The 13,500-nt window shown below is 29.2% G+C and overlaps 2 long non-coding RNA genes across 2 annotated transcripts; one reads left to right on the top strand and one right to left on the bottom strand.

The window, feature by feature from the left end:
- The first annotated feature begins 2,175 nt into the window (after window positions 1–2,175).
- Window positions 2,176–3,622, top strand: LOC119662579. The gene is made up of 3 exons (XR_005250816.1): window positions 2,176–2,230; window positions 2,294–2,384; window positions 3,323–3,622. It is a non-coding gene; the product is annotated as an uncharacterized LOC119662579 (long non-coding RNA).
- On the bottom strand, window positions 3,075–13,231 carry LOC119662580. Its single transcript, XR_005250817.1, has 4 exons — window positions 13,085–13,231; window positions 11,761–12,938; window positions 11,524–11,698; window positions 3,075–3,222 (listed from the first exon to the last, which is right to left on the bottom strand). It is a non-coding gene; the product is annotated as an uncharacterized LOC119662580 (long non-coding RNA).
- Window positions 13,232–13,500: the final 269 nt, after the last annotated feature.

The raw sequence follows: 13,500 nt of genomic DNA, 5'->3' as shown, positions 1-13,500 counted from the left end.
ACTTTAAATAAGAGAAAAAAATGCACTTTATTCTAAACTATTTTTTTTAATTTTTTTTTTATTATGAGAAATGCCTATTTTATAAAAAAAATAATTGATATAAATTTATTAAGTATGTAATGTAAGTATGTTATGTAAGTATATTAATATATAATTTTTCTTTCAATAATAAATTATATGAATTGTAAAAATATTTTATAAATATATTATTAATTCAATATATCAGAAATATTTGTCTATACATAAAACAAATATTAAAACAATAGTAAAGAGATGTCAACAGTAGCTAAAATATTTTGGTAGCTTGGGTAGCTTTGGGTGGCAACACTCATCAAATATTTCATTAATATTAAATACTTTGTTTTAATGCGTAAAAATTGCGCATACATGCTAAATTTTCGTATACAAATTGCTTTCATATATTATTGGATATATTAAAAATTTGTTTTAACCAAAAATCGAAAATATATATAATGAATATGTGAATTTTATAAAACCAGACACATATAATGAATGAAAGTTTTTTTTTGCTAACTGAATTTAGCGTATATTTTTGAAATTCGTTTGAAATAGACAAGTTTATGGTTTTGGCTTAATAGCTTTGTGAGCTATTAACTAATTAAGCGGCTTTAAGATTTTGTCGTTTCCATTGAAATCAGTTACTTATTATATAGGAAAACGCTTTTATGTGTCAGAAAGTTCTTTGTAAGTTTTAAGAACAATTTCACTCAATCATTATCACACAAAAGAGTTATACATATATTTGATATATCAAGTCATTTCCATATATATAATTTATAAATCTATTACTTATTCAATTAATAAACATAATGATTTTATTAAATACACACCTTGTCAGTATGTTCTTTTACAGCTCAGCTGTTGTTTCTTTACATATTACATATACAACATATGACAAATATTTCAAATTTTTGTTATTTTCCTTGTGGGAAATTCATTTTTAACGGTTGCATTCGACATTTTGATCTAATTTTTCTTACTTTATTTTTAAGTAAGTTAAAGAGCACAGAACCTCTTCGTATGGTTAATGAAGCATGATAAGGCGATGCTACATATATTAAGACTAAGTATGTGTGCCACCAAATAGCACCGTGTATATTCGAGTATGCATACCAAATTCGGTCTGCAGACATGTATGTGTTAAAATTTAAGCTTTTCAATTATTTGTTAAGTCTGTATACATGCCTAATTGTGTATGAGAATTTTAGTAGACGTCGGAGGAGCGAAAATCGCGGTCACTATTAATTAGTGACAAAAAAAATGATTGAAAAAAAGTGCTAGACATTTATTTTCTTTAAAAGAAGCAAATTTGAAAAGTAGTGCTACAAGCAATTGTTAAAGAAGTTTATATATATAAATATTATTTTATATATATATTATTTTATGCTAAAAACGATTTTTAAAGAAGTTTAAATATTTACAAAATTATTTTATAAATAAAAATATTAAAGACATAATTTTAAAGAACTAAATTAAAAAGAATTTTAATTTTAAGAACTAAACTAAGAATTTATGTTTAATTCTAAGATATATGAATTATTTATATAATAAAATAAATAGTTTGCATTTACTACAATTTCGTTATCTGTACTGGTAAAACTACGTTATATTATTTTTATGGTATACCAAATGAATGAATTAAAATTGATAAATTAATAAAACTAAATTTAAATTTAAATATTAATTATTTATTTTTATACAAAATGTAATTTGCTTTCATTATGCTATTTTTGCTATTTGTCAAAACATAACACTTGACAGATTGCAGCACTGACTATGAAGTGATTTGTATTGACTCGCGATCGCATCTGGTCTAGACACCCCTGGTCTATATTATACTTTAGTAAGTTATACTTACTAAGTAAGCAGTGGAAACATACTATTATAAATGATTACATCTAATGTTAATAATATATTTTGTACAAAGTAGTAATTAAGTTGGTGTTTTTGTACGCACTCGATTGCAAGAGAATATGTCTTATGTCATTCTTGAAATAAATTTAATATTCCTATATAAAATGTCCCCAACTGATAAAAAATATAAAAATAAAAATATTTTAACGTTCTGGCAGCACTATTTTGACATTTTTCATATGTTAATTTGACATACTACACACCATTTTAGTTCTTTTCTCTCTTTTAGACACAAACGTCTTATTGCTATCTCAGTTTAGGCAATAGTGCTAAGTGGTGTGGATATTATTGGCTTGTATATTTGTTTTTAGGAGAAGAAAAGAGGTTCAAAACAGTAATATTTCTTTTTGTTTTTTAGTCTGTTTGAAAGTCGCAAAATTGTGGGATGTGTGTGGTCGGTCGCACCTTTTCCAAATTGACAAGAAGTGCATATGTTAAAATCCACTAAAGTAAATTTATTCTTAAAAAAATTTTATATTACTGTTTTATTCAATAGTGTAGTAATAGGAAAAGTGTTAAATTTTTAAATTAATATTCAAAATTTGTTAGCAGCATCAAAAATAAGTGCTCGGATGTGTACGTAGTAATAAAAATTCAAGCTGCGAGCGTGAGTGAATGAGAATTGAGTTTGCGAAAAGAATAATCATAAAATCAAATTAAAGAATTGTTGAAAAAAAATCATAAATATTGTTGGAGAATATATTAAAAAAATTCTGCTAAAGCATTTTATCTTGCAAATATAAACAAAGTATAATATTATTTACAAAACGGGCAAGCAAGTGTCTTATTCTTACGGAAGAAATTATTGAGAATATGAATGCCAATTACACCATTCAACATTGTTGCAAAGAGCCTAAACAAAATTCAACAACAAATACGAAAAAAATAATCAAAAATACAAAGAAAATATTGTAAAATATTTAGATTTAAAATAATCCTACGTGAATAAAATATATTTATGAAAAAAATGTTGCTTTATTTTAAATTGAAATTTAACTAAAATAATATCTAATATTTATTAGTTATTTTTTATTTTATAATATAATAATTTTATAATATTATATTTTATAATAAAAAATTTAAATGTTTCAAACTTTTTAAAATTTTATAATAAAAATAAAATTGGAGTTAATGTTTGTTGTTAAATTGGTTTTAATTTTTTGTTTTTGCTTTATTGTGTTCACTAGCATTCTTAATTCTGCGCTACGATATCCTTTTCCTTGCTCTTCAATATTTTTCCCTCTTCAATATTGCGTTTCCACCCAACATATTTCTCTTCAGTTCTATCTAATTAGAAAAATTGAATAAAATAATGGTAAAATTAATTACTACTCTATTTTCGGGTGTTATATGCATATGTATACTAGCGTTTATATATATATTTTAGATGCTAATAAATCAACAAAAATAAAATAAATACTATTATTCCCGAGCATAAAATATCATAAAAGCCTAGTGATTGAGAAAATTTTTTAAAAAGGCCGCATAAATTGTTTAAGTTCCATGTTTGTCACAAGGGTGTAAAAATCAAGAGTAATTCAGAAGAACATAAGCAGCAGGGAGAATCTTTTAACAGTATTTCACAAGGTAAGTTCCATTTAGTTTCGCTAACCATAACAGCACATACCAAATTTTCAATGACAAATCAACAAATGGACAAACCCTCCTCCCATATGACATACATAAGTACATGCAAACAATTTGCTAGCATAACTTGATTTAATATCATTCCTTATTCACCAGTTTTTCCGTGCTATTCAAAACTCAAAAAAATATATACATTTTTGATTTCTTTCTTCTTTATTTATGTGGTAATAAGGTCACAAAACTTAACACCCAGAAGTTCTTTAGTTGAATAATACAGGTTTATCCATTTTGCAGTTCCAAAAGTAATCGTAAATAATGTTTGATTAAGATTTTGATTAAATTTTTATTTCAATATATTAATTCGGCCTTGCTATTATTCTATTGTCCGCCACGGAATATCTTACGGTAGTGCATTCATTTTTGATCACTTGCCAAAATATGGCTGGCAATAGGTCAGTCAAAATTTAAAGATTTGCCACATAAATACGATTCTTTGCGTAACCACATAAAAGGAAGTCCACTGGTTACAAATTGAATGATTTTGGCGCCCCAATTCACGTCGCCAAAATTCAAAATTAAAAGTCCGTTAAGTTTATCCTGCTATAAAGCCAGTGCTACAGGATGTGTTGTGTAGTTTGTTTAAAAGACTTTATAAAATCACATATTTTCAACACATATATCCATTATATATTCACATTAAAAAAAAATTGGTGACAAAATTGGAGAATTCTCGCGGAAAAACGGTTAGAATATTCTCAAGGTAAGGTATGCCTGTTATAAAAGATGACTAAGATAGCGTAGGCATATCATCCGATACTTTTTGGAGTATAAATGGTGGTGAATGAGTATCACCCGAGTGAAAGTGTAAATCTGGTACCACAGGTGTCAGGGGTCACAGTTTAGGCTGAACTAACCATTAAGGTTGACTCCTAAAATGGAATAATCGTGGTTAAAATCCAAAGTTATGCAGGTTGATTGATTCTTTACTTTCATTCGATGTGTAGTAGCTTTTTCCTGCCAGGTGCTGTGACCTAAAGAATAACAAAGGTGCTAGATAGACCATACTCCCTTCTGACGAGATAACTATATCAATATGTATAGCTTTAATTGGCATCGGCAGAATTCCATGAAATTCCATTAGTGGCGGCAGGTAATCTCATTAAAAAACGATGGACTTTATAGCAATTAGAATTAACAATTTTTTACACCGCTTCATCATTTTGAAAATTGTGCTGGCTTATAACATCTCCAATGAACTTGCCGTTGTTACTTGTAGAATTCGATTTTCCAGATATGAAAATTTTGGTCCTTGACATATTAACTATGCAAAAAATTAGGTGCATTACTAAAGAAAATATGTTGCAAATATTGTAATACGTTTTCCCAAATTACGAATGAACACATGATGCTACAAATGTTAGTTTTGTAATAGGATAGTTTTTGAAACATTACAGTCAAATCAAATCCACAGAATGGGTTATCCTTAATTACTTACAAGCTATAAAAAAAAATTATCTTTAAAGAAACTTTGGCGGCACTGTAGCATTCCATTTTTATCAATGGAATGCTAGAATGTTTATTTAACATTCTATTTCCAATTATGTGCGTTTTTATATACTCAATCTATTTATCTTTCACTTGGTCCTCTTCGCTCTTCGTAACCTATTTAGTTACTAGTATAAATATCATTTTGTAATTTAGTTTTCCGATTTCTTCTTATAATAAATTGCGGATCTTGCGTTATCACACTTTAGGCAATTAAATCTGATTATTTAGGTCTAAAGTCTTAAAAATCCATCATCAGAGTTAAAGTGGTATTCGGTTTGCATGAACCTGACTTCTTCGTGTTCAAGGGTCTTCGGTTTTATATTAACAAATTAAAAAATTAATTCAGTTTCATAATTGATCTATTTTGAATCTTCTGCCAAAAAAATACAATTTCGCAACTATATTTTGTTAGGTTATTTACTTTGAGTATTAGATTTGTTTTATACCTAATGTAATATAAACGTTGATAAATAAAATTATAAACAAATATATTTCCGATTTGATACGCATCAATTGGTTTGCTGTGTCTGAAGTAAGAGTGTAATTACAATTTCACATTTAACAATCTCAAAAAATAAAAAAAAAATAAAAGTTTTGCGTGTCTATTATTTAATAATAAACGAGTTTATATAGTAAATAGTCTACTATAGACAAACTATAAAAACTTAATTAAAAGAGTTGCATAACGATTGGTAAAAAAAAAAATAAATTAATTAATTTAATATGGAAGGTGTATGTTAGTAGTCCTTCCATTTTTTAAGTTAATTTAAAACAAAATAATATGATATTTTGATGAAATAATGGTTATCTCTTATTTTTTTAACGAACTGTACTTTAGTTGTTCTGTCGTTTCTTTTTCAAAGTATTTTTAAATGTTCATTACTTTGTGCATCACCTGCATTCTTCGTTTGCACTATTTTTAGCAAATTTGAAATGTTCATTACCTTGTTCATCACTTGCAATCTTCGTATGCACTTCTAATTAATTAAGCAATATTCATTGTCATTTTTAATAGCAGTTAAAAATCAATTATGAATACTTTTTAAAATAATAAAATATATAAATTTCAATTAATTTAGTTTTTATTTCTTCAATTAATATTAATTTGTTTTTCAAAAAAAAAACATATAAAAAATCATATATTCATTTTAATTGCCATAGAATCGCCACCTATCGGTGTCAAATATAGCCTATGACTATTCTTATTTATTCAATTTTATACTATACAAATTAAAGAACAGTCTATTCGCTTAAAATCTTAAATCAAAAACATTTTAAAAATGGATTACCCTTCACACATATTGTTTCGTATGTTGATTTTGAAAATTAATACAGATGCTTTTTACAACTCCCTTTTAAAGTTAATTTCAGATTATTAAGAGAATGTTATAGGTATCGGAACAAATCATAATCTGATGGTGCAATGTCAGGGTTATATAGTGGTTAAATTAAAAGTTTGCACTTAAAGTTCCTATATAGGTACTAACCTGAGAAATGAGAAACCGTTTTGCCACCTCATTTTATTTGAGAATGTATGCTATATACGACTTACGATGTTATATTCATTATGTTATGGTCAATCACTTTGGCGAGCCTAAGATATTCTTTATTCAATGAGAGTTTATAAAAAAAATTTAATACACGTTTCCGAGTTTAGAACCCTATGTTATATTACAGATTCATTAACAATAGCACTAATAAAATTTCTATTAGTAATGTTAATCAAATGTTTTAAAAATGAAAAACTTTAAAAAAAAACTACTTTTATCTTGAGCATCAAGCTAATGTGACCAAAATATACAAGTTAAAACACAGCTGTTCTTTTTTTATTCATCTATTTACTCTTCTTTTAATCTATTTATCTATTGGTTAATGAAACTCTAGTTAGTGTCTAAAACACGTTTACTCAATAGTGTCTGTGACCACTTGGGTGATCCACTATAACAAGAGCTCCGTTGAATTCTGATAATAAGTTATTTAGATGAATTTAGAGAAGTATAGTTTAAAGTCCATCATATCTCTCTGACAGAATACACAGAGGGATTTCGTTTTAGAAAGTACAATTCTGAATTAGTGTGAGCATTTGTACACTCTTAACTCTGAAGTCTTTGTATAAATCACTTTTACTGACATACTATGGACCTTTTAGTATAGGTACGTTTTATATTTTGATAAGTTTGAAGTTATATAGTCCGATTGGGTTACGCTAAATGGTGTTAGAAAGATGAGATTTTGTATTAAAATAAGTTTGTTTTTGAGTTTAGTAATTGGTTGACTGTTTTGTTTGAGCGCGCATCAAAATTAAACATTAAAAAAGAGAGAATACGCCATATATTACAGTCTTTTTTCGATAAAGGCGAGAACGTTAGCCTGGGAATGTGTTTATAGTTCTGATACTATAACCGTCAATCATGCACAATTTTGGTTTCGTCGATTCTGTTCCGGTAATTTCAATGTCAAAGATGTACCGGAAGACGTACTGGAAAGCTAACTGTCGAAAATGTCTATATAATCATGAAAATTGTCGAGTCCAACTGTTAAGAAAGTTAACGTCACTGTCTCAATTGCCTAAGAGTTAAAAATTGCACAAAAAGCAATTGAAGCCATTTGAATAATATTGGATACAAAAAGCAGCTAATTGTATGGGTGCCACACGAGTTAACGCAAATAAACCCCATGGACCAAATTTCCATCTGTGAATTGCTGCTGAATCGCAACAAAATCGATTGTTGCCTCTGTGATGAAAAGTGGATCAGGATCACTTACGACAACGTTAAGCGAAAACGGTCGAATCGTGATGAGCTGCCTAAAATGGTGTCCAAGTCAGGAAGGCTTATCTGTGTGTTGGTAAGATTGGTATGAAATCATATACTATAAACTGTTCCACTAAGACAAAACTCGGAACTGTACTGTTCGTTTAAACAATTAGATCATCTGAAGTAAATAATCGTCTACAAACGGCCAGCTTTGGGCAATAGGAAAGAAATTGTGTTCCATCACGACGACGCCAGGTTACACACATCGATAATGACTTGATAATCGATAATGATTGGATGGGAAGTTCTTATGCATTCACCTTATAATCCAGAGCTGGCTCCAAGTATGAACAGATTAGCATCTGTTACTGTCCATGACAAATGATAAACGATTTTTCTGGTGAAAAATTCACTTCAAGGGAGGCTTGTGAAAATCGACTGTCACAATTTTTTGTTAATAGATAGGAGGACTTCTATGATAGAGGCATAATAATATTATCAAAATAGTAATAAGTTATCGAACGGCGCTTACTATTTGACATGAATGGGATCATTGTAAGTATCTATGGTAAATAAGTCTTCAATTTCATGCAAAAATAGTAGATATATTTTTACCACACTTATTATTACAAACAATATATTTGTAATGTGTGATATGTTTATATATTGCATATATGGTATATAAATAAATAAAGTATATAATACATTACAATATATTATATTTTTATTTATAATATTTTATATGTAATATATTTATAATAAATAAAATTGATGATTCAATTTTTTTATAAGTATGATATAATAATATTTAGTTATTTACTGGTAAATTTATAAATATGTAATTTGAATTATGAACTCAAATTTTGAACGATTTTCACTCCTAATTTGACGAAAATTGAACATAAATTTTGAAAATGTACAATTCAATTTGTTCGTGCGCACTCGTTACCCTTGCCATTTACGTACTTACGTACTGGCTGTCATCAAAAATGTGGGGCTGTGATTTAATTTTTTGGAAATTTTTCAATTTCAATTTCAATTCAGTCAATATATAACCACATCAGAATGTTTTAAATTGAATATTGCTGTGTTGTACTCGCGGCATAAACAACCACATCATCGGTGTATTGAATGTCACTCGTAGTCGGGGACAATTCTTATATACATATTATCCGTACATTAAGAGTTTCACTAGCGAAGAGTCTTAACAGCTATGGCATGTATGATATGAGAAAAAAAGAAAAAATTATTGAAAATACTTTTAGCAGCATCCGAGGTCTAAAATTGAAAAGCTACATATTAGTAAACGCTAAACTTATGCGGATGCATTCAATTAAATTTATGCTTTTCAAATTGGAATGGTTTTGTTCTCCTTTTTAACACAATTTTTTATATTCAAATTAAGTTGAATTGATCGTTTAGTTGAAAATTGTGGGTGGCATGATGGCAGGGTGTCAAGAGAGTTTTTAGTTAGTTATAATTTATTGCACACCAACAAACGCTCAAAACCTTATTCCTCCACAAGTATTAATAGAAAATTTTTCCATAATATTTTGTTTGCTAGCAATAAAATTATAAAAATTATATTAAAGTTAGGGCAAACCAAATAAGTATCGTAGTGCGATTCATTTTAATAAACTTCACATAAATAGTTCAGTGAAGTTTATCAAACACGAGTACAATACACGTTTACTAAACGAATCTATTATTCGCGTAGTTTAAAATTATGCAATTAAATATTAATAATATTTAATCATCACTTTCATAATTAATTCAACCTCATTAGTAAAAACAACGTGTACCACGTGAAGGTTGAGAATGACATTTAGGCCGCAGAGGCTATGTATATCACGTTTCGACATTTACACCTCTAGATATTATATACATACATAAGTATTACTATGTTTTTGAAGACATTCTACTTAATATTGAAACGCAGTTCATAGAAAAACCTGTAAAATATATACCAAAAAGATTTAATATATTAACTCTTCACTATTTATGCAATGTGTATTTATGTAATGAATTCAACTGATGACAGAGGGAGGGAACATGAGAGACTGAAGCCTACGCGAAATGAATTGAAGTTTATATATAAATATATATATTCAATATTAATAAGTATATTAATATGTACATTAATACATATATAATATATGCATATTCTATCTATTCATTATTAATGCATCATGATATAACAGAATGGTAAACAATAGTAGAGTCAGTATAACATTTTATCTGAAAGCAACCATCATTAAGTCAATTTCTGGTTATGCGATTATATCTAACAATATACATAGTGAACCTACTAAAGTGAGGGATTAGCCGAAGTAGACCATGAAAAGTTGTAAGGGCTCCATTAACAGACTTCTTTTCCTCGGGAATAGAATAGTATAGAATAGTATATCAGGCCTTGTTTTCTACACTATTGTTCGACGTGTTTGAGAGCACTTCTCATTACGTTTCTAACGTTGTTTGGGAATTTGTCGTTCATCATCAGTACTACATCTGCAGCATACCCTATTCTGTGTATGTCTTTGATGTCAAGCTGTTGAAGTAGAGAGTTTATGATTACGTTCCACAGGAATAGTGAGAGCCCACCTTCCTGTGGGAAGACTTTGACTGGTCTGCGCCTCAGTCTCTCAACTTATATCTAATGAAGATTAGAGTTAATATATATCGTATACGTGTCGTGAATGCCATTATACTTTCAAATAATGAACTTTTTGAAAAAATCAGCAAATCATGAATAATTTTATGTTGTACAGTACAAAAATTATGTAAAATAGACTAGTTATTATTTTTATTTTTTCGCAAAAAAAAAATGTGAAAAACGAAGTAAGTTACAACACTTACTATGCATTACTTGCTTCAATTGCTATGAATTTCTCTACGGTGGTTTCCAACTTTTTTTGACCAAGGACCACTATGATATTTTTGTTTTTAGTACGAACCACAAAATAAACTGTTTTTATTTTAATATGCTATTATTTTAATATGCTTTATGCATCTCTGGTATAATGTATAATGAATTGTATAGGTACATCATAAGGGCTATAAAATAGGTACATTATAACTTGGAAATTTTTCGTACTTATTTTCTAATAAGTGAGGTCTCAGTGAACAAATTACAAGCTATATATCTATACCTGTTAAATTTAATTCACGGATCCTTTATAACCATCTCGCGGACCTGTGGTTAGGAACCACTGGTTTAGAGTGATGACTTGTATATCTTAGGATTTAACTCCCGAAGTTAGATTATGAACGATTTTTTCATGAGGTTTATTTTGTTTTCTTAACGACACATTCGTAGCTTTAAGGCTAAATTTAAAAGCTTTCTTACTATAACTAGTTCTAGTTGTGTTTAATTTTTACGTTATACATAGGAGCAACAGTAACATAATTAAGCTATATTGTGCTATTGATTGCTAGAACTTTAATACCGAAACCTAATCGATTAATACACTAGTCAGGCATTTTTCTGTTTCAAAAATAGCGACATAGATGTACCATACTGCAACAACATAAAGCTATGCATTTATGATCGTCATCAATTAATAATCTAGTGCTGACAGTTATCACTAACCAGCGTTAAAGCTAAGGCTTCTCACCGGTTTATCATGATTAACAAGCGCTTATTATCTATATTTGCTATTACTAAGTAATAATAATAATAGTTTCAAAAGTAACTTACCTCGTGACAATGCACGACACTAATATGTTCGAGCTGCCCCAGACCTAATGATGAGATTTTGCATTGCTATGTATGACGTCATTGGATTGCAAAGGGTGTTCGTTGTAGCTCGAATAGCTTAACACAGTTCAGGTAGATTTGGATGTGTGTTTACTTATATGATTAGACTTTGTGACTGTAAACAGATTTTCAGAATATTAGTTGTATTTTAAAATTAAATATAGGTTCTGTTTTTACCTGAATGTTCATGTAACCTTATAAATTTAATGGGCATACTTCATTATTGGGTTGGGATAGACGAAGGATTAGTGCAGTTTATAATGAAGACTAATCTAAATTAGCTTCACCATATAGATGTTTATTAATTATATTCAATTTAGGTCCTACTGGTCTGATAGAAAATCACCTTCCAAATCACCTTTAGTGAGGATTAAACTATTCCGACTCTCATCCGCTGCCTTTGTGCTTAAGGTAGTGCTTTGAGTGTTATCATTAACGTCATAATCGGGTACTGCACTTTGTGGAACCTAAATCATCGGACGCTTAACGTTCATAGTGCCTGGCTGTTGTTTGCATTAAGAAGGATAACAACTTGTCGTAGGTGATTGTTGACTTCACTGACCTCAAACACTTGCTAATCTTTTGTGGGAACGTTTGGGTTGCAACTTTAGCCAATTTATAAAGGTCAGTTGGACGTTGATCAGAGCAAGTTATTAATTTAATTTGGTTTTGATACCAACCAGCATCTCTACATTAAGGTGAAGGATCAGGATTTTCCTCTAACACTTATTTAAATTATTTCATTAAAGCTATTTCTACATTGCTCCAGTTATAAGGAGATTTAGCACCATTGGGTTTACTAAAGTCTACGATCGTCCAAATCAAAAAATGGATGCTTTGTCTGCTTGAAGATCGTCATTGATTAAAGACTCTTCTGATGGTTGACGCCTTTTGTTGGGGTCATATAAAGATGAATTCGGAAAGCGGAAATCAGTATTTTGCTCAGCCCATTTGATAGAGGCCTTGTCTTTTTCGGTAAGTAAGTCTGTAGGAATGTCTTCATACTTAGTACGAATTCTGAAAGCAGATTTTCGTATTTTGTACGCCCTTTTCGATTTCTTTACATTATATCGGACATCTAAAAAGGATGAGATATCATAAGGTGTCCAGTATATCAAACCAACCGTTGGTACTATACTAGTTTTATCGGGCAGTCTGTCAAATTTGGACGTACTGTGTGTGAAGTTAGTGCTCGGCTTGTTTACCTTAGTACGAACTCTCCTTGACGCAGGAAGGGTGTAGATTGAAGCTGTTCGTTTGTTTGAGGATGAAGAGCAGCGAAAAGATTTATGATATGGCATTTTTAAAACTTTTATTATTCATTTTAGTACAAAGTTTCCACTTAATGCAGCTATCTGAAATTAATTTCAAAATTGCAAAAATTTCAACACTGTTGCGCGATGTAAACAAAATAACAACTTTTACAAATTAAAATAAAATTTACTAACGACTGTTCATATGGTTTTTATTAGTTTGTAGTTTAATTATTAATTTTAATTACCGAAAACTTATTTTTATTCTGCTTCTTTATGAGAAAATTATAAGAAACTTCCACTTAACAAAAAGACGAAATGCTTCGCCCGACGCTTACAATGTTTGCAAAAGTTTGGTTCTAAAGTCAAATATGACAGCCGGGTAAGAGTGTTGCCATACAGTCGTACTTCTGAAAAAAATTTATATTAATTTATATTTGAACTGAAAATATATACATAAAGTACATGTTATGTTAAATATATTAGGTCTGTTCCACGAGCTACTCGTAGTAAAACACAAGTAAGGTACAAACTAAGAGTGCAGCACAAATAAAGTGCCAAATTACGCTCTTTACACAGATTTTCATGGAACAGCTTTGTGTAGTCTGGTAGGAAAACCAGTTCCAGTGAAAAAATTTTAAATTTAAACCGAAACAGCTGATTG

This window comes from Teleopsis dalmanni, chromosome X (assembly GCF_002237135.1).
Source record: "Teleopsis dalmanni isolate 2A chromosome X, ASM223713v2, whole genome shotgun sequence".
Classification (NCBI taxonomy): domain Eukaryota; kingdom Metazoa; phylum Arthropoda; class Insecta; order Diptera; family Diopsidae; genus Teleopsis; species Teleopsis dalmanni.
Note: the sequence above shows the minus strand (reverse complement) of the source record. Positions and strands in the feature narration are given on the sequence as shown.